The sequence below is a fragment of the Varanus komodoensis genome, unplaced genomic scaffold, assembly GCF_004798865.1.
Source record: "Varanus komodoensis strain SLA01 unplaced genomic scaffold, ASM479886v1 scaffold7_1, whole genome shotgun sequence".
NCBI lineage: Eukaryota > Metazoa > Chordata > Lepidosauria > Squamata > Varanidae > Varanus > Varanus komodoensis.
Genome location: NW_025336479.1, coordinates 6,925,361 through 6,953,034, shown reverse-complemented (window position 1 = coordinate 6,953,034; position 27,674 = coordinate 6,925,361). Strand labels below are relative to the sequence as shown.

At 44.2% G+C, this 27,674-nt stretch overlaps 1 protein-coding gene across 5 annotated transcripts in view; it reads right to left on the bottom strand.

The window, feature by feature from the left end:
- Nucleotides 1-27,674, bottom strand: part of TRIM16 (tripartite motif containing 16) — a 173,761-nt gene that overhangs the window by 118,108 nt on the left and 27,979 nt on the right. The window contains exon 1 of one of the 5 annotated variants that reach the window (XM_044453918.1): nucleotides 19,398-19,447. The exons of the other annotated variants lie outside the window; for them this stretch is intronic. The gene's annotated coding sequence lies outside the window, so the exon portion shown is untranslated. Of the gene's footprint in view, nucleotides 1-19,397; nucleotides 19,448-27,674 lie in introns of those variants that run through there. 5 annotated transcript variants of the gene reach the window in all.

Here is a 27,674-nt window from a genome sequence, read left to right as displayed (position 1 = left end):
AAATCTCATTCATGTGTGACACAAGATCACAATCCCAACACGGTGGAAACTGCTCTGTATTTACTACTCTTTATTTCTCACTCTCTGTTATGAACGCACTGAGCATGAATAATGCAACTGTGCTTTCTCAAACAGAAGGGGCTTTAGTGCAGATCTCCCCCGCAATGCCAACTGCTCTCTGCGTTGTGCCTTTCCTAGCATCAAGATATGCACACATTAGCAGATAATCATGTTTCTGCACGGAGTGCAAAGCTTCCAGCTGCAGCCAGCCTGAAGTTGAAGGCACAACAGCAGACTAAGCTGGATTTCTCTTGATTCATTTGGTCCCCCACTCTAGCTGCTCCATCACCTGTTTCAGCCTCTCAGCACCACAGGCATTTGCAAATGCAGGATCAGCAGTTCTTACAAGGTTTTCAGAGTTTCCAAACTAGGGATGTGTGAGAATCTGTTTTGGGGCTGGGAACCCATCAGGTTCCTTGGGCTCAGTTCACCAGACTCTGGTCTCCTTTCTCACAGCCATGAGTCTGACTTCCTGGTAACCCCCCCCCCGAGAATTCAGGTGCCCCCCACCAGGAATTGAGCCCCACATGAACATTGCTCCAAGTGGTGCCCCTCTTCTACTCATGGCATTTGCAGTCTTTGTTTTTGCTGCACGTGCTGCAAAAAACCATTGCCAGTTTCCTGACTGGAACTCTGCAAGCATTCATGGGCTTCCTCTCAGCCCAGCTCAGTTCACTTCGTAAGAAGCGTTCAGCACAAGAAGTCCTATGGAAGGAGGAGGGCCAGATCCCAGGGAGAGTCATCAGAGCCGTATTTCCAGCTACCTGCCTTAATGGAGACTCTGCCACGGGTGAAGAAATTGGTCCTCCTTGCGGTGCTGGACTGCAGTGTTTACTAGCCCCACTCAGCAACGTTAATAGTTGAGGGGCTGTTAAGTGGTAGTCCAACATCTAGATGACCGCAGGTTTCCCTCCCCTGCAGGAACGGAAATGGGGAGGGAAAGGGCATGACACACCAGCAGCAAACAGGTGGCATTTTCATCCCCAGCAAGAGGAGTCACCTGTCGAATTTCAGCATACCTGCAGACAGTGGAGTAAGCAGAGTTCGCAGGCTTCCAAACAAGCACAAATTGCACACTGCATCTATTTGTGTCACAATTAATATAGCAGAGAAGGAGGAAAGAGAAGAAGAGGTTGCCATCTGTAAAACTGATCTCCGATGACACGGAAAACTGTGTTCAGAAGAATTGCTTGTGTGCTCAGGTTCTTCCCCCACCCTGCTCCCTGCCCTGGCACTTTGTCTTTGGACAGAGCCTGCCCTTTGTGATTTGCCATGTCCCCACAGTAGCCATTTTCTGCTGGTGTCCAGGACCATTTGCACACAGGCCCCAAAAGTTTGGAAATCCCTAATTTAGACATCTGGAGGAACTGAGATACACAGGCATGTCAGCAGCTCCTTGCCTCTCATAATGTCCAGTTAAGACTTTATTTGGAGTAAACCCCACTGAAAGAATGGCAGGAAGTATTTCAGAGTAAATATGCCTCAACTCGAGAATAAAGAGATAATTAACCCAGACATTGCTGGTCAGTGTCATGCCATGATTCGAATAAGCAGGAACTGGCTAGCCACGAAGCTGGCTGCAGCCCTGCGCAGCATAAAGAGCCAAGGGAGCAAAAGCATTTGGTGGCTCCACACAAGGGCAGGCAACAGCCTCGCGGAGTGGCAGGCTGCAGATGGACTAGCAGAAGTGTCTAGCGATTAGCGTACATATTTCCATAAGGAAGACATGGAAAGCTTTGCTTATAGGACAGATTAAATTTCTTTAGGAGGACAGAACTGGATCCAGGAAGCAGCAACATGCACCAGAAACAGTTAGCAGAAGGTTAAGGGATTTTCAAACTAACAAGGCTCTAGGTCAGAGGAACACACGTTTGATCTCTTTTCAAGAAGGAGCAGACAGAAACCTGAGATGGTTTAGCAAGTTTAGGCTACCCCAGGAGGCATGCATGAGGTCTGCATATAGATTGTTAATGTAATGAATCTGGGGATTTAACACAAGAGTCCACTCTGACACAAGCTGCATTGCGAGAAGGGTGAGAAGGCTCTAGCCGCGTCTCCTGTCTTGCAGGGAACAGCATCACTTCGGAGTTCATACAGAACTGTCTTAAACCAGGTCAGGTTGTTTTCCATCTAACCCAGTGTTATTCACACTGGAGGGTTTGCACGCCACACTGTGCCCCCCTGTAAGTAAGTTCCCCCTCCTTCCCCCTCAGTCCTCAGACAGCTTCGGCACACACCCCGATGTCCTCCACTGCAGAACCTGTCTTATCTCCCCCTCTCTACTTCCACTGCTGTTCTTTCATTCACCTCTGCTGTTGTTTTCAGAGCCTCAAAAAATGCTCTCCTTTTTTTTTTTTTTTTTGACCTCTGAAAACCACACATTAAAATGAAACCACATTATTTGGGGTTTCGTCAGTTCTTCACCTGTGCACTCATACAGCCATCCAATATATGCTATTTTGCCTGGTCAGTTCCCTTGTCGGTTTCAGCCGCCAAAGCGAAGATGCAGTGAGAATGCATATGAGCTGATTTGCACACAGTTGCCCCGGTCATTTGCCCAGCTGCCGACTGAAAAGGCAAAGCAAATGGGGAAGGAGCAGGGAAAGAAGGTGCTCCAAAAGGAGGCGATAGTTCTATCAGCCCCTGAGCAATGCAATTCCCCTGGTTTTAACGGAACTGACGGTCCTCAGTGTCTCATCCTTTCAACACTTCCCCAAGCCTCTAGCTGCTCCAGAAAGGGGAGATGTTAAGGCACTTCACCTTTTGTGTCTTCTTTTCGGAGCACTTACTGCTGTTCCCAAACAGTTCTAAACACACATACATACTCACAGAGTCCAAGAGAGAGAGAGAGAAAATATACACATGTAATGGACAGGAAGTAAATGGAAGGGAAATTTGTGCCAGTTTAAAGTAAACAGAGAGAAACTCTGAGCACCTGCAGTAACTGCTCTGCAAGGAGTAGCTAGAGATTTGGCAAAGTTTTGAAATGGTGGAGGGCACTGAGAACTGCCATTTCATTCCTTAAAATCAAGAGGATTACTTTGCAAAGAGGGGATAATATATCCATCCCTGTTGGGTGCAGCTTCTTTCTCCACCTCTTCCACTGTTACCAGTGCTTTTCCATTGACATAAAGACGCTCAGTTCCTACCAGCTGGGCACAGGTTAGTCCATATTCAGTCTTGTCTTGAATCAGTACACTTGTGCACCTGCAAAAGGCTGGCATATATATTTTAAAATGTGCTATGTTCAGGGGCAAATAAATAAGTGTACTTCTTAATTGCACCAGTGTCACTTCTTTGCATCTCCAAAACATACAAAATAAGAGGCCAAAGAATGAATAACAGCCTTCCAAAGTGCCATTTCAGCCCTGGAGGAAGGGCAGCCTCTGGCAAGAATGTGAAATGAGCTGTAGAGGGTGTTTCTATTCTTTCTGAGTGGCTCCATGGCCGTTCCCAATAACCCACAATAAATTTCCCCTGCTGGACTTTTCAGGGGTTGAATTACTCGCAGAACAAGCTCTGGGTTCTCAGGATGGTTTGCGCATGAAAAGCAAGCCACCTAGTAGAAACTGCACTGGGCTGGGATGACCCAACAACCCACCGTGTGGCTGGTTACCCATCCTAGGTTGTCATGTCATGCAAGCCAAGTCACCAACTGGCAGCAGGGTCCTTTTGTCCCCAGGGTTTCTCACAAGAGGCCTTTCACATCACCTGCTCTCTGGAAATGCCAGCCAGGGATTGGGCCTGGGGCCTAGAAAACATGTACTCTACCACTTCGCTGTTTTCCTTCCACCATGGTCATCCTGGTTGTAGGCTTATCTACCACCGATATAGGGTACACATCTATATATTTACTCTTATAAATAAGCAGTATGTAGACAGCTTTACAATATTCCACTGTGGAGAAGCTACAGCAACAGCATCAACAATGTTTTAACAAATGCTTTCAGTCACATGCATTTGGAAAGATGTGGGAGCAGCCACAGCTTAGTGGAAGAGCCTCCACTTTGCATGGGAAGGGACACAGGTTTGGTGCCAGCAGCAACAGGTAGGGCTGGAAAAGTCTCCCACCTGATGCCCTGGACAGCCACTGTTAGTAAGGGTTGGCAGTGCTGTCTCTGGCACCGTGTAAGGCAGACTTTTTATCTTAGCTAGTAATAGCAGACAGTTTTGTCTCAGGGAAGGCTAGTCCTAGTTTCTGGGCCACAACATATAGAAAGGTCAGGAAGAACCATCAGAGTGAGCTTCGCTATCATTAGACCACAAAAACATTTGAGGCTGTTTCCAGTAGGAAGCTTCATTTTGAGAGCTTTGCACAATATCCTGAAGCTCAGAAAGATTCCCCATTAAGTCGACCAACTCTCCTCCTGGCTGCATCCTCTTGAACACAGAAAAGATAATAAGCACTAGACAATGGAATGTAAGTGGCAGCAAAGCCTCTAAAGTAGTTTTTCCCTTCCTGTTCCAGTTTTAAGTGATCAGTTTATTTTGGATCCGAAAAGACATTTTCTCCAGATTAGACTGCCTCAAAGCCCTTTTAACTGCTGCATGGTTTCTCTCCTTTGCAAAGCTCATTCTTTGAGTATTATTTTGCTGTAATAATGAAGAGCGAAGCACCATTACTGGACCTTTATTAAAAATACAGCAGCAAGATGATAACGTGGGACCAGTGAAAAAAGGAGGGTGAAGAAGGGGTCTCCTTCCCTACTCCCAGCACCCAGGAGCTGCCCCGGCTGTCCATGCCACCTGCGTCCCTTGGATGCCTAATGGCATTCTTGACCACAGGCCATGCTGGATGGGGCTGCTGGAGTTGATGGCCAAAGCGTCTGAAATGCATCAAGTTGAGGAAGGCTGCTCTGCAAGACAGGTTGTGAGCAGCGACAATCCCTGACTGTTCCCAAGACATGCTGACCTGTCTATATTCTGCCCCAAAGAGTTGGGCTGCAGGTACAATCTCCAGCAGCCAGCATGTCCATAGAGTCTGTCCCCTCTGCACACTCAGTCAATAACTTCTTAGTTCACAGGCAGCCTTACGGGCTCTTTTGCCCCCAACAGAATGTCACCAAGTGACATCAGGGAAGCAGGGCCTTCTCAGGGGCAGCACCCGCTCTCTGGAACACCTCCCCATGTGCTGTTTGAGAGGCAAAAACAGCAGCAAGTGTCAAGCACCTCTCAAAGGCATATGTATTCACACATGCTTTCCCTGACATATAACTGGCGATGGCAATGTTCTGCCCTAGAGCTTCTTGTTGTAAGTTGCCAACTATTCTTTTTATATTGTGTTCTATATGCGCTCTATCTGAAGGACTAAATGAATGCAGACATACTCTGTCAAGTGAATTCCAAGCCCAGTCCCCATTCCTACCACCCAGTTGGCCAGTGCAACACTCCCAGCCACTGTATGAGAATGGAATTCCATCAGCTTTAAGAGTCGCTGCAGGGCCGTGGCTAATCCCATGTGCCACGAAGTGGGCAGTCTCTAAGGCACACACCTGGCCTTAGCCATGAGCTCAACTGAGGACCTTAGGCATGCAATGGCCCCTTTGTCTCCGCCACTCCCTGGCCCTCCCTCTGCAATATGGGCATCTTCCTGTTGTAAAGTTTGCTCAGATCGTGTGTGTTATGAGCTGCAAAGATTCAAAGAGGCCATGCAATATGTGCTCTGTTCCCATGAAAGATGGAGAAGCAATAGGCTGATGGCAGAGTGCGAGGTCTTTCCTTGCACATCACAACAGAAGGAGCTTCATCTCTACCTGCGGGGTGTGAAGAAAGCTGGTGCCTCCTGCAAAGCAGCAGGTGCACTATATGCAGGGCACTGTAAGGCACCCTACGCCTTACCGTGGCTCAGACCATTAGGCCACCCAGACTGGCACTGTCTACAGTGATTGGCAGCAGTTCTCCAGGTTATCAGGCAACAGTCCCCCGCGCTCCCCCCCCCCCCCCAGCCCTGCCTGGAGATGCCAGGAGCCACACTGGCATCTTTGTCATGCAGCACAGTTGCTCCAGCACAGAGCTCTGGCCCTTCCCCACTGTGGCTACACTGTGAATGAAACGTACCCTCATAAATCAGTGCATATAATTGTGCCATGTTTGTTGAAAGGCTGTGATGCCTGGGAAACCTTAGGTAGGAAGACAATCTGTTTTAACTTGGAGGGATGCATTGTCCTAACAAACATTCTCATGCCTAGAAGGCTGACCAAGTATGTATCATTTCAAAGTGTACATATGCTAGTCTAAATTGACCCGGCCCTTTACCCTGTTACATAGTTAATTAATTAATTAATATACTGCCCAACAGCCAAAGCTCTCTGTGACTGCTTTACAAATTGGGGGATAAGGCTAAAACTACGGACAAGTCCAGCTGACATGTCATCAGCAACAGTGAAGGAATCTGAGACCAGGGCTTCTTGGTCTAATTTGTCCCTCCTCAGCTCCAGCTTAATACAGAGCAAGATGTATAGAACTTGCCTAGACAACTGAGGAGACAGTGTTGCACCAGGTGTATTCAACCTTGTTAAATAACGGCCTGTTTTCCTTCTCTGGGAGACTGAATACACTCAAGATCTTGAAGTTCTTTGCACAGTGAAAATGATAAAGGAGGCGCCCCGAGACTTCCTTCAGAGTATCTTGATAATGCAGGGAATTAACAGAAAAAACAATTGGGTTCTTACGCCACTTGAAAGTTATGTCGAACTTTTCCAACAGCTTCTTCTGTGGCCTGAATTCAGTTTTATGATCTATCACATTGGAAGGCTTACAGTCACATTCCTAAAGACACTTGAGTGTTCCAAAGATGTCCAAAAATACTGGGGCTATTTTGGGATCAAGGGAGTGATAAATTCATACAAATAAGAAGTGCAAGAATTCAAGGGGCAGGGAAAGAAGTCTTGCAGGCAACCAAACAAAAACACAGGCGTCTATTTCGAGGCACAAGTGTGGGAGAATGAATTACTGTGGCAGGGGTATTTTTGTCAGCTTCCTGGATATGACCCAGTTTGAAGCAGAAGCTCAGGGCAAACAGGTCACTGTTTGGTTTGGGTTTCTTATTAATACTCTCAGACTATAGAGACCAGCTCTTCACTGCTGAGATGCAAACAATGCCACTATTACCAGTTATCAAGTACAAGAATAGCAGGGCTTTCCCTTCATGCTAAATCTTTTGGACATAATTACGATAAATACAGCTACTTCAGCATGCAGGGACAGCAACTGATAGATCATAATTATAACCTGTGTTTTCTTCCTGCAAGGAACCCAAGGTAGCTTACATAACCCTACTCCTTCCTCTTTATTTGATTCTCACAATAACCCCATGAGGTGAGCTAGGCTGAGAGTCAGTGCCTGGCTCAAAGTCTCCCAGTACACCTACGGCTCTCCAGCCAAAGCCACAACGTTTCTGCAGCAATTTTCTCCCAACTTCTATAAGCACGTCCCCAGTGTATGTGTTTGTCTCTGAGGTTGTGGGTTCAAGCCCAATGACTGCAAAGGAGCAGCTGTGTGTGCCCATCAAGAGCATAGCCCTCTAGATGTTTTGGCCTTCATCTTCTATAATGCCGCAGCACCAGCTCTGCCGGCTACAGCTGATGCAAGTCAAAGGCCAAAATGTCTTAGGGGTGGCAAACTATCTACTGGTGAATGCTGGATCATTTTGAGGGGCCAAACTCAGAAAAAGAGGACATGTTTCATTACTCTTCCAGGTACAAAAGAGAATGCAAACTCAGATCATATCTAATGTCCTGGTTCAATTCTCCGTGCATCTCCAGTTTAAGCAGCATAAGCAGCAAGCCGGAGAAAAGCACAGCCAAAGACCTTGGGGAGTCGCTACCAGACAGACAATACCAGGTTGGGCGGAACTCTGTGCCAGGGACCTTCTTGAGTGAGTTACAGGCCACAACCAATTTGCCATTGAAGACAGCTGCCTCATGGAGCGATTTTAAGTGTGCACTGAAATATGTCCCTGTGGTGGCCTGGCACCTGCATGCAGCACCATCTGAAGTCAAGGTCTGGTTCAGCAGAGCCTGCTGGTACCAGCTACTACCATCAAGAGGAGAACAGTTCTGCCTCCTCGGCCCCCAAGCACTCTCGTTCCATTGGGAATGCCTAAGGATCCCAATGGGGTCCTTCAGCTTGGGCTTCTTGGCAGTCCATTTGTGTCCTGCAGACCTAGATTGCAGGTTGCACTCAACTTGGGTTGTATACAACTTGGATGTGACACAAAAATAAAAATAAAAAATGGTGTGCCTGTTGCGAGTTTCTCCTTCTTTTACCCCCAAAGCACAAGGGCAAAAACAAGGTCAGTGATTTATTAAGGATTCAGAAAAGAAGGACAAAATGGGGAAAGGATTTGGTCAGATGATGAGCACACCCCACTAAGTGATTTAAAGTAGAATATCAGTGCAAAGGACAAACATAAGGAGGAAATACTATCTTACTAGTGCTAGGCCACCTGCCTTGTCCCTTGAAGACCCACTATGTCTGTGTCAAGGTCTCTTCCCCACTTTGATGGGGAAAACCACACCTGGGCACCTGTGCCAGCGAAACTCTTTGACCTGCCTTATGCTCCTTTACTGGGTCCAGGAGGCTGTCAACACCTCATTAAGAGAGGGAGTGGTTCCTACCCCATTAAAGGAGGCAGTAGTGAGACCACTCCTAAAAAGGCAAGGCCTGGATCCAGGGGTACTGGATATCTACAGGCCCATTGTTAATCTCCCCTTTTTGGGCAAGGTGCTGGAGCAGGTGGTGGCCAGGCAGCTGCAGGCACTCTCGGAGAATACGGATTATCTGGATCCATTTCAATTGGGCTTTAGGTCTGGGTTTGGAACAGAGACGGCCTTGGTCACCCTGTACAATGACCTGTGCAGGGAGAGGGACGGGGGAGTGTGACCCTATTGGTTCTCCTTGACTTCTCCACGGCCTTTGACACCATTGACCATGGACACGTTGGCATTGCCCTGTCCTTGATGGTTTTGCACTCCCTCTAAGGGACAGGGTCCTCAGCCTGGGGATGCTCCTGGACCCGGATATGTCCCTGGAATATCCGGTGAGCTCGGTGTCCAGGGGTGCTTTCCTCCAGCTACTGAGGATATACCAGTTTCACCCCTACCTGGACAGAAAGAGCCTGAAAACAGTCACCCATGTACTGGTGACACCCAAAATAGATTACTGCAATGTGCTCTAAGTGGAGCTGTCCTTGAAGACGGTCTGGCAATTACAACTGGTACAGAATAGGGCTGCTCGGTTGGTGACGGGAGCCCCTAGCGTGACCCACAGAACACCAATACTGAAAGAACTTCATTGGTTACCAAGTATGGCCAGGGCCCAATTCAAGGTGCTTGTGTTGACATATAAAGCCCTAAATGGCTTATGCCCTGGTTATCTTAAGGAGCACCTGCACCCGTATGTGCCTACCCGGCCTTTGAGATCTATGCATGTGGCCGTCCTGTGTGAGCCATCCCTTAGGGAGGTGAGAAGGGTGGCTGCTAGGATGAGGGCCTTTTCTGCAGCTGCTCCCCATATCTGGAAAGCTCTCCCCAAGGAGATTCGCTTGATGCGACGCCTTCCTTAATTTATTTGCAGTGCCAGGCGAAGACCTTCCTCTCTAAAAAAAATATTTTAATAACTAAGGCCATTGTTTTGTATTTTCTGCTTGTATTTTATTGTTATTTTAAATATGTTATTGTTTGTATTGTGTTTTTATCTTGTAATTGTGAGCTGTCCAGAGGTGCTGTGGCACAACTGGGTGGTACACAAATGTTTTAAATGAATAAATAATAATTCCAAGAAGACTTGCTCCCAACACCTATGTTGGAAGAGAAAAGCACCTTCTTTTCCCAGTGCGGTATATTTCCTCTGGTCCCTCTCTACTCATCTGGGTGCAGATTTTGGAGGAATTTCTTGTTTATATGTCCAGTAATGACTGATCCCCAGTTCTGAAATGGATTCTAGGAGACTCCTATTGCTCAGGCACCTGGGCAGTTTACTGTTGTCTAGTGCTCAGCTTGCTGGTGACCTCAGCAAAGGCATCTGCACTGCACTGCCAGCATCCATTGACCCAGCCAACCCTTAAGCCAACCCTTGTAGCTGATTGCAAAAGGAAAGTTTCTGTTTCTTGGGCCCACAAGGACAGAGTCAGTATGGTCTGGCTGAGTGGGCTGCTCCAGGCCAGCCATTAAAGTATCCCTCCCAGCTGGACAAGAATGAAGCCACTGGCTGGTTTACCGGACTACCTGGTCCTAAGGATCTGCGCTGTTCCGACTTGCAATTATGAGTACGTTGCGGTTTTTAAAAACCAGTCATCCTCTGGCTTATGTTTGTATTTGTGGTTTTTTTCAAGTATCAAAACTACTTTTGCCAACCCCCTAAAGAGAAACTTTTGCATCCTTTTTCATGCTAAACAAGGTAGCTTTGTCACATGGGTATTTACTTTAATGTGTCTATTCAAGGATTAAAATGCTAATTAAAATGAATAAGGGGGCTTAGAATATGGCTATAAATGAATCAGTGTTTCCTACGGGGAAAATGTTGGGATTCGGGCCTTGCTTAATCGCCAAACAGAAGGATGTCAGCTCTAGAGCGTTAGATATATGACATTTGCTATCTGGAACGCATTTCAGGCTCTGCATACTTATACTGCTTTTCAGTTCCTAAGTCACAATGCAAACAGCTTATTTCTTCCTTTTTCTCTGGCTTTTGTATCATTTTGACGGCCTTTCTCTTTCTGCCTATTCATTCGCTTCAATTAGCTTCCTTATTGATTTCAATCTCTTTTCCTGCTATCAGTCCTCGCATTGTTTACCCACAATACCTGTGGTGTCTGCCATGCTCATTTCCCATCAATTTTTGCGCAACCGTCGGAGCCCCTCCGATCCACATCTTTTCTTTTATCCTCTCTTTTTCCTCTTCCCCCCACGGCTTCCTCGCAATTGCCATTCCAGCAGCAGAGTCCCCAGCGAGACCCTGGAGGTCTCCGAATGTTAAACTGCTTTCGGGCCTCCACCCAGAACTGGTAATCTGAAAAGGCCTTGCCGCTACAAAAGGGGGTGACATCAGCTATTTGCAGAATAACCATGACAACCCTCTGGAGACCAGCGGGGCTGCAGCATGGACCTTGCATAAAGAAAGAAAGTTTCATTCCCGCAACAGGAAAGGCCCCCCAGTGTAATTGGAATCAGTGCTGTTTTAGGTTTGTGTGGGTGTGCGCATGTGTGCGCGTATGAGAGGGAACAAAAGCGGAGGGAGGGAAGGAGATTTGCGCCATTTTATAAATGAAGCGATCTCTTCCTTTTTCTGAACGCAGTTGGCCTTGGAATCAGCACAGGTGGAGAAAGATTGCTTGGAAGCAGCAGTTTTAAGAGCAGGTCTTTAGCATTTGAGATTTGTTTGGGTGAAATGCCAATAGCCAAGGTAAGGGCAATGATACTCCACTGAAATGAACAGAGTTTGACCAAGAAAAGGCAAAACTTCTTTATTTTTCTATTTATATCCTGCCCTTTTTCCTACAAAGGGCTCAAGGCAGCTTACATCATTCTCCTCCCCCATCTTATCCCCCACAACAACAACCCTGTGAGGAAGGTTGGGCTGAGAGTCTGTGACTGGCCCAAAGTCACCCAGTTGGCTCCATGGCCGAGTGGGGACTAGAGCCCAGGTCATCGTGAGTTCCAGTCCCATGCTCTTAACCACTACACCACACTGGCTCTCACTTCTTACATCTGTGAATTCACTGGCAGAGTTTTCCATAGTATTTTATCCTTCCAAATGTTGTTACATGTTTTTAAATGTTTTTATGCTAGTATTTCCAAAAACCAAACAAGCAGAAAACAAAAGGCACAAAGTATTTATGAAAACCCATTGAACCAAAACAGACTTGGATTTGAAGGCAAGGACCAGCAATGCAATAGGCTAAACTATATGAATGTGATCCTAGGTTACAACTCCTTTGAGTCAGAGGTGCTGCTAGGTGGCAGTCCACTAGGGTCGGAGCCCTGAATCTTTCATTTGCGCCACTAAGTTTGGGGAGACGCTCCTTCCACAACACCCTGCTGTCCATGGGCACTTGCTGAAATAAAGGTTCAGGAGGCCTGAGGATCTCTGTTGTGTCTGATCCCCCTGGAAAAGCTGCCTTTTCGCACACCTACACTTCATCTTTGACTGCTCCCCCACTTGTATTTCTGCCTGAGGTTTTTTCCTGCCCTCCCATCTCCATACACCCCTTAGACACACACACACACACAGAGCGGGGTGGAGGTGGGGAGGAGAGGGAGAGAGGAAGGGAGAGCGAGACTTTACAGCACACGAACATTTCTGGTTTTCTTTTGCTTCTGTTTCTCTCTCTCCCTTTCTCTTGGGAGGGATGGTCCTGTGGACCTGAACCTCAGATCCTGGGAACTTAGCCTCACCATTGCTTTGAATGCTGTTTTAACTAGTTGTTTACATGAATAAGTGATTCCCTGAGCATGGAACAATGTTGCAGAATTAATGTATTTCATTAATGAGCACAATAGGATAAAACAGGATAAATTACTTTCATAATCTGGTAGTAACTTTGGACAGCAGGAAGGTAGTTCAAAACAGATGGAATGCATTTTTCTTTCAAAGGATTCAGTTTGGCTCCAGAAAGGAGGTTGTCCCTGAGTATTACTTTTGCATGATTGATTGTGTTGTCCATAATGTGCCTATCTTATTCATATTGTTGGAAATGTTCTGAAAGTTCATTACATCATTTTGAGAAGTTTCTTCATCTTTGCATATGTGTTTTGTCATGCGAGCCAAACTATTTTTAATGTTCTTCTTTAGATGGTCCAGCAGATTATAGGACTTGTAAAATCCATGTGGTCATCCAAAGACCTACAATATAGGCTTGTTGCAGTTGGATGGTTTTCAGTGTTTAAAGTTCATCCAGGAAGGGTAATGTTGCACTTTTAATTGTGGTGCTGCTGGTGAACTTAAGTCTGTATGTATGAAACGAAATCCCACAGTTATGATAATGTGCATACATATTTGAAAAGAATGTTGGCTAGTTTGCTAAATACAGGGTGGTTCAAAAGTAGGTACTGATTGGGTCATGGAGGACCTCACACAGCAGGCAAATCGAAGGAGTTCATCTCCCAAGCATTTATTGACATTGGTGCAACACAGAACCTGTGCCAACCTGTCAGGGACAGATTACGGGAATGTTGCAATGTTGATGGAGGACATTTTATGCACCTAAGAGACTAAACGTGACCCAATCAGTAGTGTATACCTACTTTTGGCCCAGCTTGTAGATTGCAATGCGATCCAGCATGTGAGGGTGCTCCAGAATTTTTTATTTGGGTATTTTTATTTATTGACCGTAAATTCACAGCAGCAGTGGCAGCCAAGGGAAAGTCGGAGTGAGGGAATGAGTCATGACCATGACCGCCGCCGCCACCCTCTGCTCTAATACCTGAGCAGAACTGCATGGAACAGAAAGTCTGGGCCTGGCTGTGGTGGTCGTGCTTGCTCTTCAGCTGGGAGGAAGTGAGTCTCTGGTGCCTTCTAAGCATGTGCAGGGCTGAATGACGGACTCAGAACTGTCCCTAGCTGGGTTACGAGGGCGGTGGGACCCGCTTCTCCTCTTCTGCTTCTGAGTGTATTAACTTGCACTGTGCAGAGAGGAATTACCTGAGTGGGGGGTTGAGGGAAGGTGGCTCTTAGCATCCTGTGTGTTACTGAGTATACTGTGTGAGCCTAGTTCTTTGTGTAGCTTCTCCTTTCCTGGTATGTCCAAATAGTTTGGCTTGCTGGAGTGAGAATGAAATTAAGTGTAGCTAGCTAGCTAGCTAAGGTATACTTGGAATTTATCACTTAGAAAAAAATTAAAATATAGTCAATGGTACATAAATCTATTTTATTACTGTTGCTATTAATTTATTATTGCCTTGTTATATTTTGATTTATGCATGGATTTTATATTATTTGACTGAAATTATTTTGCCCTAAGTATTGTATTGAAACTATCTGTTCATGGTGGCAATTTTATTGTTCAGTGTTCATTCTGTTTTCTTTTGATCTTATCATATTTACTTTTTCATAATGCCATTAGCTCCTTCTGGTTTTTCTTTTTAGAGGGAAGAGACTCCATGTAGTTTATTGATCAGGATTGGGATTTGGAAGAGCTGAGCTCCAGTCCCCACTCAGCTCTGAAGCTCACTGGATAACCTTGGATCAATCTCAGCCTGACCTACTTCACAAGTTTGTTCTGAGGATAACATGCAGCGTAGGAGGATTGTGTGCACTGCCTTGTGCAAAGAAATAAAGGTATAGAACAAATAAGAACTGAAATAAAATCTGACAGCAAAAAGAACAAGAGGTCTTGATTTCGTTAATGACCATCTGTCACTAATGTGATGTAGCCACAAAGATCAAAGCCACAGTTCTAGAATTTTAGAACAGAATATTCCAGGATGCTTTAAATCACTCAAAATTCTAGTCACTTTTCTCATACAGATATTTTCAGAATAATAAGTTATTTCTTTTTTATTGAAATATTTTTAGGCTGCCTTTCCAAACATAGTTCCCTCAAGACACTGAGATGGATAGTCTTGGACCTTTCCAACCACACAGACAATAATAGTTTCAGCAAAACTGTTGCAAAAGTCAAGGACCTACTTCCAAGCATTTGGAAGTATTTGCTGGAGAAATTGTTATCAGATGGCTGCTAGAAGGTACTTCCATACATTCCCAACCTCTGGCAGGTGCAGGGTAAATTAGAGCCCACCATGTTTATTGTGAGTATCAATTTTGAAAAAGCGTCAGTGTTCCCAATTCCCTTGAAGTCCTTTTCCTTTGCCTGCCATGTGTCAGTTAAGGTCATAAAGAGGATCCTTTCATCAGGCTGCCATTTTGTCCAACTTGCCCATATGTCCCAGCTTCTTTGAAATCTGAACTTTTTGTGAGCAGGGACGAAACAACACAATGCAAGGACACAAAGGATGCCTTGTCGCAACAAGGCTTTTATTTTCCTTGCATTTTGATCAAAGCTTTGCACTGTGATTTTATAAAACTCATTAGCTAGGTCAAGGTCACTTGGGCCTAGTTTGGGGTTTCCAGCTCTACCAGGTATGCTTCACATTCTGTGAGCAGCAAGTTTAGCTGCAGGGGACGAAGTCTACACTTTGACTGAAAAATGTTAACTTTGTGGTCTTTCTCAATGCAATGCTTTCAACTCCCTGTGCAGTAGTAATGCACTAAATTTTTTGCACTTGAATATTTTCAGAACAGGAGATTCAAAATGCCCTTAGGGAAAAACATTCCTTTATGGTACATCTGCTCCTTTAGCTCAAGGGAAGTCACTTCCAACTAAGCGTGTCTAAGATTGCAGCATTAGTGGTCTTTCACTAGAGGGTTGCAGTTCATGTTGTCCAAATTTGCTGCTGCTTCAGCATTAATTTTAGGGCTTTTTTGTTTTTGGTATAGTGGTCATTTCAAAACGTAGAAGTTCTTCACCTATCCATGCACCCAAGGAGTTTTGTTAGATATACATCAGATATAGAGATATGGGCTGCTTTTCTAGTATGGAGAGGCAGAGTGGTACGGTGTTTAAGAGTACGGAACTGGGACTCAGGCAATTTGGGTTCTAGTTCTGGGATCAGCCATGGAGCCATGGCTCAGTCACAGATTCTCAGCCCAACCTACCTCACAGGGTTGTTGTTGTGGGGTTAAGATTGAGAGCAGGAGGAGAAGAATGAGGTAAGCCTCTTTAAGTTCCTTAAAAGAACAAAGGCGGGATATCAATCTAAATAAATAAATGCAAGGGAACTAAGACTCAGGTTAGAAACTGCATCATAAAGCAAAGACATGCCAAACAAACAAACAAACGACTAATAAAACCCCACAATTAAATTTATAGACCATGGCTACAATTTTATGCATCATTACCTGGGAGAAAGCATCATGAAGTCAAAGGTGGTGCTTCCTTTTGAATGCAGCTTGTTTGTTGCATAAAGAGCACATGAAAGATCTACATCCAACTGAAGCACAACATTTGGCTTTAATTAAAATGCAAACAACTTTCTCAGAAGCGTTAGGATGCTAGCATGCAGTAGGAATTCTGTCAAATGAAAGGAAGGATAAGTGTTCCTCTGCTTGATTAGTGTCCCCAATTCCAGTCTACCACAAATAATACAAAACCTTAAAAGTCTCATCATCACCTTGTTCACTTGCCAGAGCAAAGAGAGCTCATCCATTATTCTGGTGCTTTGGCAGATGAGGTCATGACTTCTGTCCTGAAAAAATGGCAGCTCTCCCCTGCATTCCCCATCTACTGCAGCACTTCCCTACTAGGAATCCCACAGTGATTAAAGGACAGGGCTTTACCTTCACTTCAAATTAAGGGTGGGAAAGTGGAAGCGTCCTCATGACTGAGGCCATTAGGGTAATGCTCCTGTGCTGTTGCACTTCTAGCATCAATCTCCTACCCCAGGTTGTATTTTTTTTCCTGGTTGTGTGTGTGAGAGAGAGACATTTAGTGCAGTAGGTAGCAGAGGAAATTAGACACTGGAAAGATTGACTGGAAAAAACCCACAAGAGACTTGGGCCATTTAAGGTACCCATCCAACATCCACAGGGCATCAAGGGGAGGCAAGCCTGAGCATCCATTGACAAAAGCCCCTGGAGTTACTCCTCCTGTTCAGTCTGTTTATTCACTGCCCCAAGTTTTTGATGAATGGCTCTGCCTATTAAGCAAGAAGGTGGAAGCAACAATGAAGACCACTAGGGGCAGGAGCATTAGCATCTGGTAACCATGGTGATAAGCAGGTAAGCCCAGTAACCTCCTGCTTCGAGGTGCATTGCCACTGATGCTTTGCTGCATATGATGGGTGCCCGTGGATCCCCATTTCATAACCCACCTCCACTCTGTATCATCCAATCCCAGCAAGGGCCAGTTGTTGGCATGGTTAAAAAAACAGCTCAGAACCTTTCACCTGTTCAGGTGGACTGCTGAATGGGCACCTGGCATTAGCCACAGCACATACTTCAAACCACAGTGGCTTACTTAAGCCAGCATGGCTGGGAATGATTGTGCAAACCAGGTCACACTCAGCCTATACTGTCTTGTCATGTTTTGTGAACCCAGCCAGTGAGAGAATTGGCCTAAAGTTGTTGGCCAATTGTGGCTGGCCTTCAGACTTGGATCCTGCCCTTGACATGCCCTGTGGATTTGCGGATGGTTCACCCATCTGCAATCTGCAAGAAAGACAACTCTGTTAACATGCAAATATCACAGCTTTGCAGACCTGCCTATATGGGAGTTTTGAAACCCAGAATATCAGCATGCTAATAAACCCCCTGCAAGATGGCCCTACATGCTGTTTGAAGCTTTACAAGTCCACTGCCAGGAAAGCAATTACAATTAAATGAGCTGTGTGGTATAATCACCATTCTCATAGGCCATGGGAGTGTCACCCATTTAGACCTTTACTCCTTTCTTCATATGTTCTTGCCCAGACCTCAAGATCTTCAGCGGAGATCTTTCTGAAGGAAGCATTGCTAAAAGAAGCAAAAGGATGATGGCTAGGAGAAGGGCCTTCTCTGTGGTTGCGCCCAGTTTGTGGAACATGCTCCCTGAGGAGATTTGCCCGGTGCCATTTTTCAGGTGCCAGGTCAAAATCTTTAATAGTTAATAATTAACTAAAGATTGGTCTTAATTCTGTTTCATTGATGTACTTAAGCTGCTACTATGCTATAAATTGTATTAATCTTGTTATACTCCTGTCAACTTGCCAAGTTTCATGTATGTTTTGCTTTTATTCTTATTAATTTTATTAATTATACTGTACCCTGCTCAGAGCACCCTGTGGGCTATGGGAGTAGTGTAGAAATGTAATTCATAATAAACAAACAAGCAAGTATCATTCTCATTTAGCTGGCACTGCCCCTAGTTGGAATAATTTTGTCAAAAGCAAGAAAATCACACATTCTGTTTCTCAGCAGCCCAATGCTAAGAGCACCTTCCTGAATTTTCTCCAGGTGAAGCATCAGTGGTTGCCTTGAAGTTCTTTTATAACTCAGTCATGTTGGTGCTAGAGAGGGACTGTAAGCAACAAGGCCATAGTTATTCTTGTTATAAAAAAGCTGCCATTTGCTATTCATCTTTTGTGGGATAAATTGCCCAAAGCCCACCATGCTTATGTTTTGCATTTTGGAGTGAAGCATCCTAGCCAACATTCCATCTGCCCAGAAAACTTATTACATGTTCTGAAAATGGATGGGAGCCATTTGCTGAGTGAATGCACCATGGCTAATCTATTTGAGATTATCCAACTTTCTCCTTATTGGCAAAGCCTTGACGGTTGAACTAAGCCAGCCCCAGATCATTCAATAAGTTTGATAAACTCCGAAGAGTCTGGCAAGGGTGCAGCAAGCATGATATATAGTGATTCCTCGTCAGCGTTCCAACATGTAGCTGGCGATTTCAGCTGGCCCACACAGTCCGTGGTCCAATGCCAGGCCCTCGTCTTCGAGGGCCTGAAGGAACTTTCCGGGTTCTATCCCGCAACCCAGTCCCAGCATAAGCTGGGTGGAGCCTGCCTATGCCGCACCGGCAAGCAGCGTTTCCCAAGGGCAGGTGCAGGCCACGCCTCGGGGGGCATGCAGGACGTGAGCCAAGCAGGGACTTTCCATCCTTTCAGAACACTGCTGGCTCAAACCAACCACGGTAGTCCATGGGAGGGAACGGTGATGCGATAGTGATAGTGATCATGTGTGCGTGTCACTTTTTAATTTTGCCTCCTCTGAGTTTAAACCACAGAGCCTATCAAGGAAGAAGGGGGCTTTGGATCCAAGGTATTGAAGCCCCCCTGAGCTAGGATGCCCTGCTTGGGACCTCATGCTGCCTGCTGCCACTTGGAACCATGGGAAAGAACAGGGGAACATGGACGTCCGTGGCGTGGTTCTTCTCTGCTGGTTGAGGGTTCCTTCCCCCATCTTGACCCCTCTTGGGATACCATCCAAAGAGGTTAGGATTCTGCTGCCATTGACATTGTGATAAACTGTTTTCCTCAGTACAAAAGTACATCCATCACCAAAACACTCATTGCTATGTGATTCAGTGCAAAGGGGACACAGAAAATGCAAAACTTGAATAAGACCATCTGGTTTCCACCATGCTCCAGGTATTTAACATTAAAATACATGCATCTTCCAATGGCTAATATTATGCATGTGTTCACCTTTCACTCCCATCCTCACAACCAAGCATCTCACTACCCTTTTCATTTCATCTGACATTGTACAGGCTTGAGATAAAATCCTGCAGTGAAAACTGAGTTAGACTAAGCCCAAAAAGCATCCTAGTCAAGAAACTACATTCTGCTTACCTTTTTTACATTTGAATACTTCCCAGCAGAGCTATAATTCTGTAAAGCCTATCTGGTATTACCCATTATCCCTGAGAGTCCCTAGATAGACTTTGGCAGGAGGTACATTCCAAAGCTTAATTGTCCCAGTGAAAGTGCTCTCCTGTTTCCTTTCCATTGCAGAAGGTCCTACAGACACTCCAAGCATGCAGAGAATGAGACTGACAAAGGAGAGCTCTTGACATGACAGCCACAGGCTAAAAGAGTGATAATTGGATCACATTATCAGCAAGCACATTCCTTGCACAGCTACAAAAGCAGCTGACCAGTTTTGGAGTGAACAGAGAAATTCAGACCTATCTCAAATAGCTATCTGACTAGTTCTGAGCACTGCTTGCTGTTCAGGCCTTCTTATTATAAAAATTCATACTACTGGATTATTTTCTCCTAAAGGAAGGTAGAAAGGTTTGGTTTGCACATAATGTTAATTCACAAGGGTTGTTGAATTCTGGCTTGTTGTGATGTGTGAACATGGCTGTGCTAGCAAAGCATAGTTAGCCATGAACGATCCTGAAAACCCATAGATTAGTTCTTCCTTGTGAACTCTAGGCTTTTTTAGACCATATGTTACTGTTAAGTGAAAACACAGAATCATTGGTTGCTCATCAGTTCTTTCATCAGGCCACAAAAGTGTTGGGCATGAGTGGTTAAAAAAAAGTACATGTACCCTACATGCCAGTACTACAGATCCACACAGGTATTTGAGATACAGAGCGTAAGCAAGCAAAGACAGAGGGAAACAAACAATTCAGAGGCTAAGAAAGCAAAGCACAGTTTATCATTTGCCAGAAAAACTGTGGCTAGAGCGACAAACCTTGAGTAAAATAAACCATGATTTAATATCATGTGCAGATCAGGCCATTTAGAGAATAACTGGGACACATGATGTTGGACTAGAGAGCCTGTCCAGCAAGGCATGGGGCGCCAAGCCTATGTGCATTTAAAGAGAAGACAGTCCTTCCTGCCCCAGCCAGCCCTGCTAGCTGGGCATGCAGGGAGCTATTGGACTTTCTCTGTCTCAACATGCATAGGATTATGCCTTCTCTCTCTTATCAGAAACCTCTTCTCTATAAAATATTATTTATTTATTTAAAACATTTTTATGCTGCCCCCATCGCAACAAAGCCTCGGGGCGGCTCACAAAAAATATGTCTGGCAACTAAGTGTAGTCTTAATGGATCAGGTCTGGGAAGAAACAGTGATTTGGCCCAACACTGGTAAACTTGACCCAGTTGTCAAGGTGGAACAGTTTTGTGAAGTGCTCCCTTCCCTAACTGTGTTTTCTGCAAATAATTTACTGACTCTTTGGTAGGTTTATTTTCAGTGAGCGTCCTCAAATTTGATGGGGCTTACTCCTGACTAAATTTGAATTGAATTTCACAGATAATAGCTGATTCCCGATATGGCCTTCCAAAGAAACAGCACAGGGCTCCTTTGAAACCTCTGGTCTGCTTTCAAACAAAGCATCTTTGTGATTTTGACTTTCTTGTTTATTTTAAAAGAAGAGGTAGAAATCCAAATGTAAAATAAAATTTCTCTCATATTTCAAGTTGTAAAATACAATTGCATGGAATGATACTGTAACTTTTTATTTTTCATGACCCTGCTTCAATCACTATCCTTCCCTCACCCCTTCTTTGGACAGGAACTTAATTCTATATTTCTCAAATGAAAGCAGCTGGAAGAACTAGCTACCTGCTCCGTAAGACTGAAAGTTTGTTTATTTATTTGTCTATTTCAAATATTTATATTCTGTTCAGTAGCCAGTGGCTCTTGTAGATATTCAGCTACAGCCCATTATAAAAGAGAGCTATTTTTATGATGAATTTAGAATTCATCATTTAGAATTTCCCAGATTCAAAAAGCAACTCAGAACTGGGCTTTCTGGGAAAAATACAGGGCAGCAACCTCTATTTTCTTCTCCCCGCTCTCCCGAACCTCATCCCACTTCTGAGCCAAAAACAGAAAAGCCACTATCAAAGTGCGTGAAATGGCTCAGAAATAGTCCTTAATCGGTACAGCCGTGCAATGGATAGGCTGTGTCTGCTCCTGGCTTTCCAAAAGGCAGCACAGTTAAAAATCTGAAACTCCTGCTCTTCTCTGTAGCGAGAGGTAGGTTCGAATTTCCACTTGGGTATTCACTGGGAAAGCCATCAGTGCTCTGGAGCTAAGGAGCAGTTCAGCTTCACAAACAGCGGGATTCACTGTGGTCAGCAGCCAGTCCTTGGTTTTACCAAACCCATGCGAGACTGAGCCCGTTCCAAATATCAACCCAACCCTTCTTCAAAGACTCGACATGTAGCATTTTAAAGACAACAACCTTGCTCTGCTTTAACATTTTTTCCATGTCTCTGAGCAATTCTGTGGCTTTGGCTGATACCTGAAGTTAAAACGTAAAAAGACTTTCAGCTTGGCCAAAGCTCCCAAAATGAGTGGAAACTGTATTAGAGAAGAATAATTTCTGAGATTTCCAGCTCTCTTGCCAGACAAACAGTCGCTGATTAATTTGGAGAAACTGTGGATAACTGAAATCTTTCCAGTACTGATGAAATATCAGCCCAAAAGATCTTAAGGGGAAACGCAAGTGATGTTCTGAATCAGAGAACGGAGATGGCTACTGTGTGCTTTCTGCTGCCATTTTTAGTGTGCAAACTAATACACGTCTACTCAGATGTTAGTCGCGTTGTTTCCAACATATGATAGCAGTCATAATGTTGTTCTTTTCTCTTGCCTTTCATTCTTCCTCGAAAATTCAAATGCCATTCCCTGCAGGATCACTACAATTTCACACTTCAAAGAATATATTATTGATGGCCTGTCAATGCACCAGTATCATCTGATACTCATCATGGCTTGAAATTTTTTGTCATTGTGTTGCTGTCTATGAGAATCGATGGCTGTGAAAAATAGCCATGTAGCTAGTGGGAGGAAATGTGCTTATTGTCACTGCCACATTTTGCCTGTCATTCCTCCAAGGCATGAAAAAGAGATCAAAACGTAAGCATATTACCTAACAGAATGTTTAGCCTCTTTGGGTTGTTGTTCACAGAATTTGGTTGATCACCAAGAAAAGAATTACATGTTTGTAAATCTATATTGTCAATGTATTACTATTAGGACAAATTAAGACTGAACGAAGGATTTGAGAATAAATTCATAATCCTACCAGAAACCCAAAGGTGTTTTGCATTGTCCTGAGATTAGTGTGATTTTTATAAAACCATAATCTTCAAGCTCTATGTTGCAAAGATCAGTCTTGTATCTATTTGAGAAATACTCACAGCCAAATCAACTGTGTTTCTGGGATAATTCAAAGTCTCAGGAAAGTTGTGCTTCAGAAAATTTAAAGTGCAAGATTATAAAGCATCTCCTCTATGACAGACATGACTAAAGTTGCAAAACTGGCTTGTGACATGATGCCACAAAGGATGATTCTGTGTTGGCAAACAGGTAATGTGTGAGCAGTTTAGAACTAGGTCATGAAGCAAGGCAAGATTTGTCCTGTCCATCCCCTGCAGCAAAGCTTGCTAAAATGCAACACGATGTTGCAAGAACGGTGTGGGGAGACATAGCAAAGGAAACAAGTACAGTAGTGGTTTGAAAACGCCCAATTAAAATAAGTCCATAAGTGTGTGATGGCTTCCTTTTGCCTTCTGAAAAATGCTTTGCAGGAAGAATAAACTTGGCATTACTGCCTGTATGTCTAAGTCCATCATTTTCCATTCATTGTACTCGATGTGGTGGATGAAACATGTCCTATTCTATTATTCCCATGATACCCCAAATCATAAATGAGTCCATTCAGTGGCTGTTGCTAATACTAGAATCAAAATTAGACATGCCAGCTATGAGGGTGGTGGGAAGACGTCCCTTAGAATGTATTTCCAGGATCAGAGCTGGGACTCTGACCTATCCTGCAGCAACTGTCAGCCACAGAATTGCATCCTAAAGCAGCTTGCCTCACCTTGGCATGCTCCAGATGGTTTCAGCTGCAACTCCATCAGACCTAGCAGCATAGCCAATTGTTGTGTACGATGGGGATTGTACTCCAAGCATCTGGAAGGCACCATGTTGGGGAAGGCTGCCCTAAAGAGTTTTGGGTATCTAAAGGACTGGCAGAGTTATAATGTCATAAGCTTCTTTCATGTATCTGACAAAATGGGCTTCTGGCTTAATAAATATATTAGCCTTTGAAGAGCTGTAAGGCTTTTTTGTGTTTTTGCTGCATGAGATTAACATGACTGGCCCTCTCAAAATTGTTAGAAACTGTTGCGTATTTATCACAAAGTCTGCAAAGAGAAGTAACAGAGGAAATCCAAGTCATCATATACTGCCCTTTGAGATCTGCGGGAGAGTCCCTTCTCCGGGAACCCTCCATGAAAGAAATTAGGAGAGTAAGTACTCGGAGGAGGGCTTTCTCTGCAGTGGCGCCCAACCTATGGAATACTCCCCAAAGAGGTCTGCCTGGCACCGTCGTTACTGGTTTTTCGGCGCCAGGTAAAGACCTTTTTATTTAAACATCATTTTAATTGTTAAAACATATGATCTGGCCAGGGCAACTTCTTTTTCCTTCTCTTTTCTCCTCCTATATTTTTATTTACTTATTTTATACTGATAATTTTAATTTTATATTTGTAACTCAGTGTATTTTTTGTATTTTTGTATTTAAGGGTAATTTATTATGTTCTATTGTATTTCAATGTATTTTATTGTGTTGTAAGCCGCCCCGAGGTTTCGGCAAGGGGCAGCATAGAAATGTTATAATAATAATAACAATAACAATAATAATAATAATAAATCAGAACAATTGTTTGACCTGTTACAGCATTTTAATTAATGAGAAATGGTCAGTTTCACAAGAACTGAGCATCGTAAGTACGAACACCCAAAGACTGAAGCAGAGTTTCAAACGATGGGTCCTGGGATAATTCAAGCAGTCTCCTTTTCCGTCACTTGAGCAAGATGGTTTAACTGGGCATCCTGCACTGAGCAAGAGGTTGGACCTGATGGTCCTCTGGCCCCGTCCAACCCTACTATTCTATGATTCTGTGATTCTAAGAGTATTTTGGCATTGGCAATGTCCTTCTAGAAATCCGATATAGAAGCAGTGATCTTTGAAACACACACACACCAACATCTTGTGCTCAAATTGTATATGTATAAATCAATGAAAATACTATAAAATCCATGGGTAAGTGCTGTATCCCTGAAATTTCCTACCATTTTAAAGGGGTGCACTGACAAGGGGGGCAGCCCCATAAGATTAACTCACCTTGTAGGACTGAATGCACAGGTGAGTGGAGAAGACGCAGCACATAAAGTCTGATGAGCCCTGAAATACATGGCCCTTGCAACACACCCAAAGTCTTCCTAGGCAAAATTCCTTCCCATTCTCCATCATCCAGCGGTTGGGCATCTTGTGAAGTAGGCATTCCCCATGCAACCATAGGTGATAAGAGGTTGGTTTTGCTAGCTACTAATATATACAAAACAATGGTGATTTACGGGAGTTCTTCATCTTACTGATTCAGATTTGAAATTAAACAGTGGCACAGAAGGTTTTGGCCTCAGGACTGGTCCAAGATGGTTTGTGCCTGAGGAAGAGCTGAATCTTCTCTCAGCAATGGGAACAGGACTGTGCGCCCAACCTCCACCACACCTGAGTCAGCAGGCTGGTTTGCAGAATGCAGAGCAGGAAGGCCTCATGGCACAAACAGCTCTGTCCAATAATTCAGTGAACTGGTTTGCATGTTCGCCACAACGCACTGGGCCTTATTTAAGCCATTGTAAGCCATGGTGCCCACAGAGAGCAGGCTGCCTGTTCATGTCTGGGCCACAGCTTGTGTCATCCACAATCCAGCATCAGGGATTGCCCTTAAACGGCCCAGTACCAGGAAACTACCCTGAAACAGTCAATGGTCTCTTGCAAGGTTATTTGAGGATTGGTTAACAATCAAACCATCCATGCTGTCCTTGTTCAGGCGACACAGCTAACCACGACAACTGCCCACCTAGCACCGAACATTCAGAATGGCTGCCTGTAGATGCTGGTTTAAATAAACCACCCTGATTTATTTAAGCCACAGTGGATTTGGCAATTGTGCCTCCCAGCCCACTGTCATGTCCTGCCCCCAGGCATCTGCTGTCTGAGGTCTTTGCCCCACTTGGACTAGTTGTGGAGCCAGCCCTGGTTTTGGAAATACCTCATTTTACAAATGAGCTGTTTCCACTGTTTAAAAAATCTATGCCGAATAAACCAGGTATGCTGTGAATCACTGTAACTAATGAACATATCCATATGCTGCAGTTTCAATTGTCTTCTTTTTAAACAGTAAATATTTGAAGTGTGATTGGGTAAAATGATATCTGTCTGGCTTGAAGAAGAGAAAGAGTCAACCAGAGCCAAGATTCTATCAGGAAGTTTATCTTTGCAGGCTCAATTCTCAACCCCAGATCCATATTACTAATACAAGTTCATCAAAAGAAAAGTACCTGGCACTTTAATTTCAAAAAGGGGAAGGTGAAACAAGTCTCACTCAGGAACAGGAATAGAATCATGAAGCTGCAGGGGAAGCAATCTAGCCCTTGCAATGACTATTCCTAAACCATCCCCTCCAGATCAATTAAAACTAATTACGAAACATATAGGGCACTGCCTACTATCAAGTTGGGCCACTGGTCTACTAGCTTGGTCTTGTCTTCTCTGATTGGCAGAAGCCACAGTCCCAAGCAAGGATCTGTTTCAGTCCAGCTATCTGAAAGTCTTTTGACAGAAGATGCCAGGAAACAAACTGGGGACTTCTTCACATAGGATAGGAGCTATAGCCCCTGCCAGGTCCCTAAACTGTCTAGGATTTAAAACAAAACTAATTAAAGCCCTCAAAGGAAGATGATTCTTCAGCTTCCTCTTCCATTGCACAACTTGATCCTTAAGATATTTGTGCCTAATAACTTGCTCGTTGGCCCTATTATTATATTCAATGAAATAATAAGAAACTGCAGCTCACACAAGCAACACTGGCTTCATTTTATGGCCCATGCAAGCCACAAATCACTGTGGTGACACATGCAGACTGGAGTCAAGGGAAAGAGATCCTTCCAGCTCATCAGGCAGGCCTATGGCTTTGGGATTTCATCTGCTTTCTATGAAGGAGCAAAGAAGGCTCAACAATAATTAGTGGAAGATTCTAATTTTTGCTACACACATTTTTAATGGAATATAACAGGTGATGAAAATGTCAGTGGAAATTATTGCACAGATTCAACATGGCTATATCACTTCATCTAGACTGCTAAAATGTAATGCGTATAAATTGTTGTGACCAACAGTTTCTAACCTTCCCTAGGGTTGTGCAACAGAGGAGTCACAAAAAATATTTGGAGAACTCATCCCTCAATTGTCCAGACAGGTTTCCAACTAGCAGTTTTCAGATTGTGTAAGGAAATGTGGCACATTTTCCCAAAGGGCGACAACATGTATGTCTTCTTCCAAGCAGAGGAAAAGTGCTTTCTGTTCCAAAACTCTCCTTCTGACACCTACAAACAGATGTTTAGAATCCCCTAATATCTACTTTTTTCCTTCCCCAGCACACTCAAGATCGGAAAGTCTGGCACCAGATTTAGATGCCATTATGCCCACTGGAAAATCTGAGATGTAACACATTTCAGTTCTTCCTTCATTTGTGCAGTTTCCTTCTGGTTCCCTCACCTGTAGAAACATTTTATATAGCTTTGTCAGAGTATGCAGAAAGGAAAATCTAAACTACCCTTTTTATTAGCCAGTGGGTCATGAAATGAGCAAAATAAATGAACTGCGTGTAGATCCCAAGTTTCCATGGAACAATCAGGACTTTTAACAAGCAAGCTGCAAAGTTACTCCACAGACCTGGTAGTTCATACTGTTAGGGTTTCAATCCAAGTAAAATCCATCCCCTACACCCAGGTCTAATATAAGATCTAAGCTGGCCTGGCATAAGATAGAATGAAGAAAAAAAAAAAAAAAAGAACATGGTTTCAAAAGTGCCAGCGGGATTTTTTTTTAAATTGAAACTAATGTATTTCAGAACCAGGAGTTCCTTTGTCATCACTAAAGACAATTGCCAACATTTCAAGAGGCATACAAATTAAAGAGGAGTACAACCCATCCAAACATGTTGAAACAGAGTCCAGGTCCCGAGTCTATTTTCCTCCTGATCAGCATCACACCCATCTGTCATAGTTCAAAATCCTAAGCCTTCC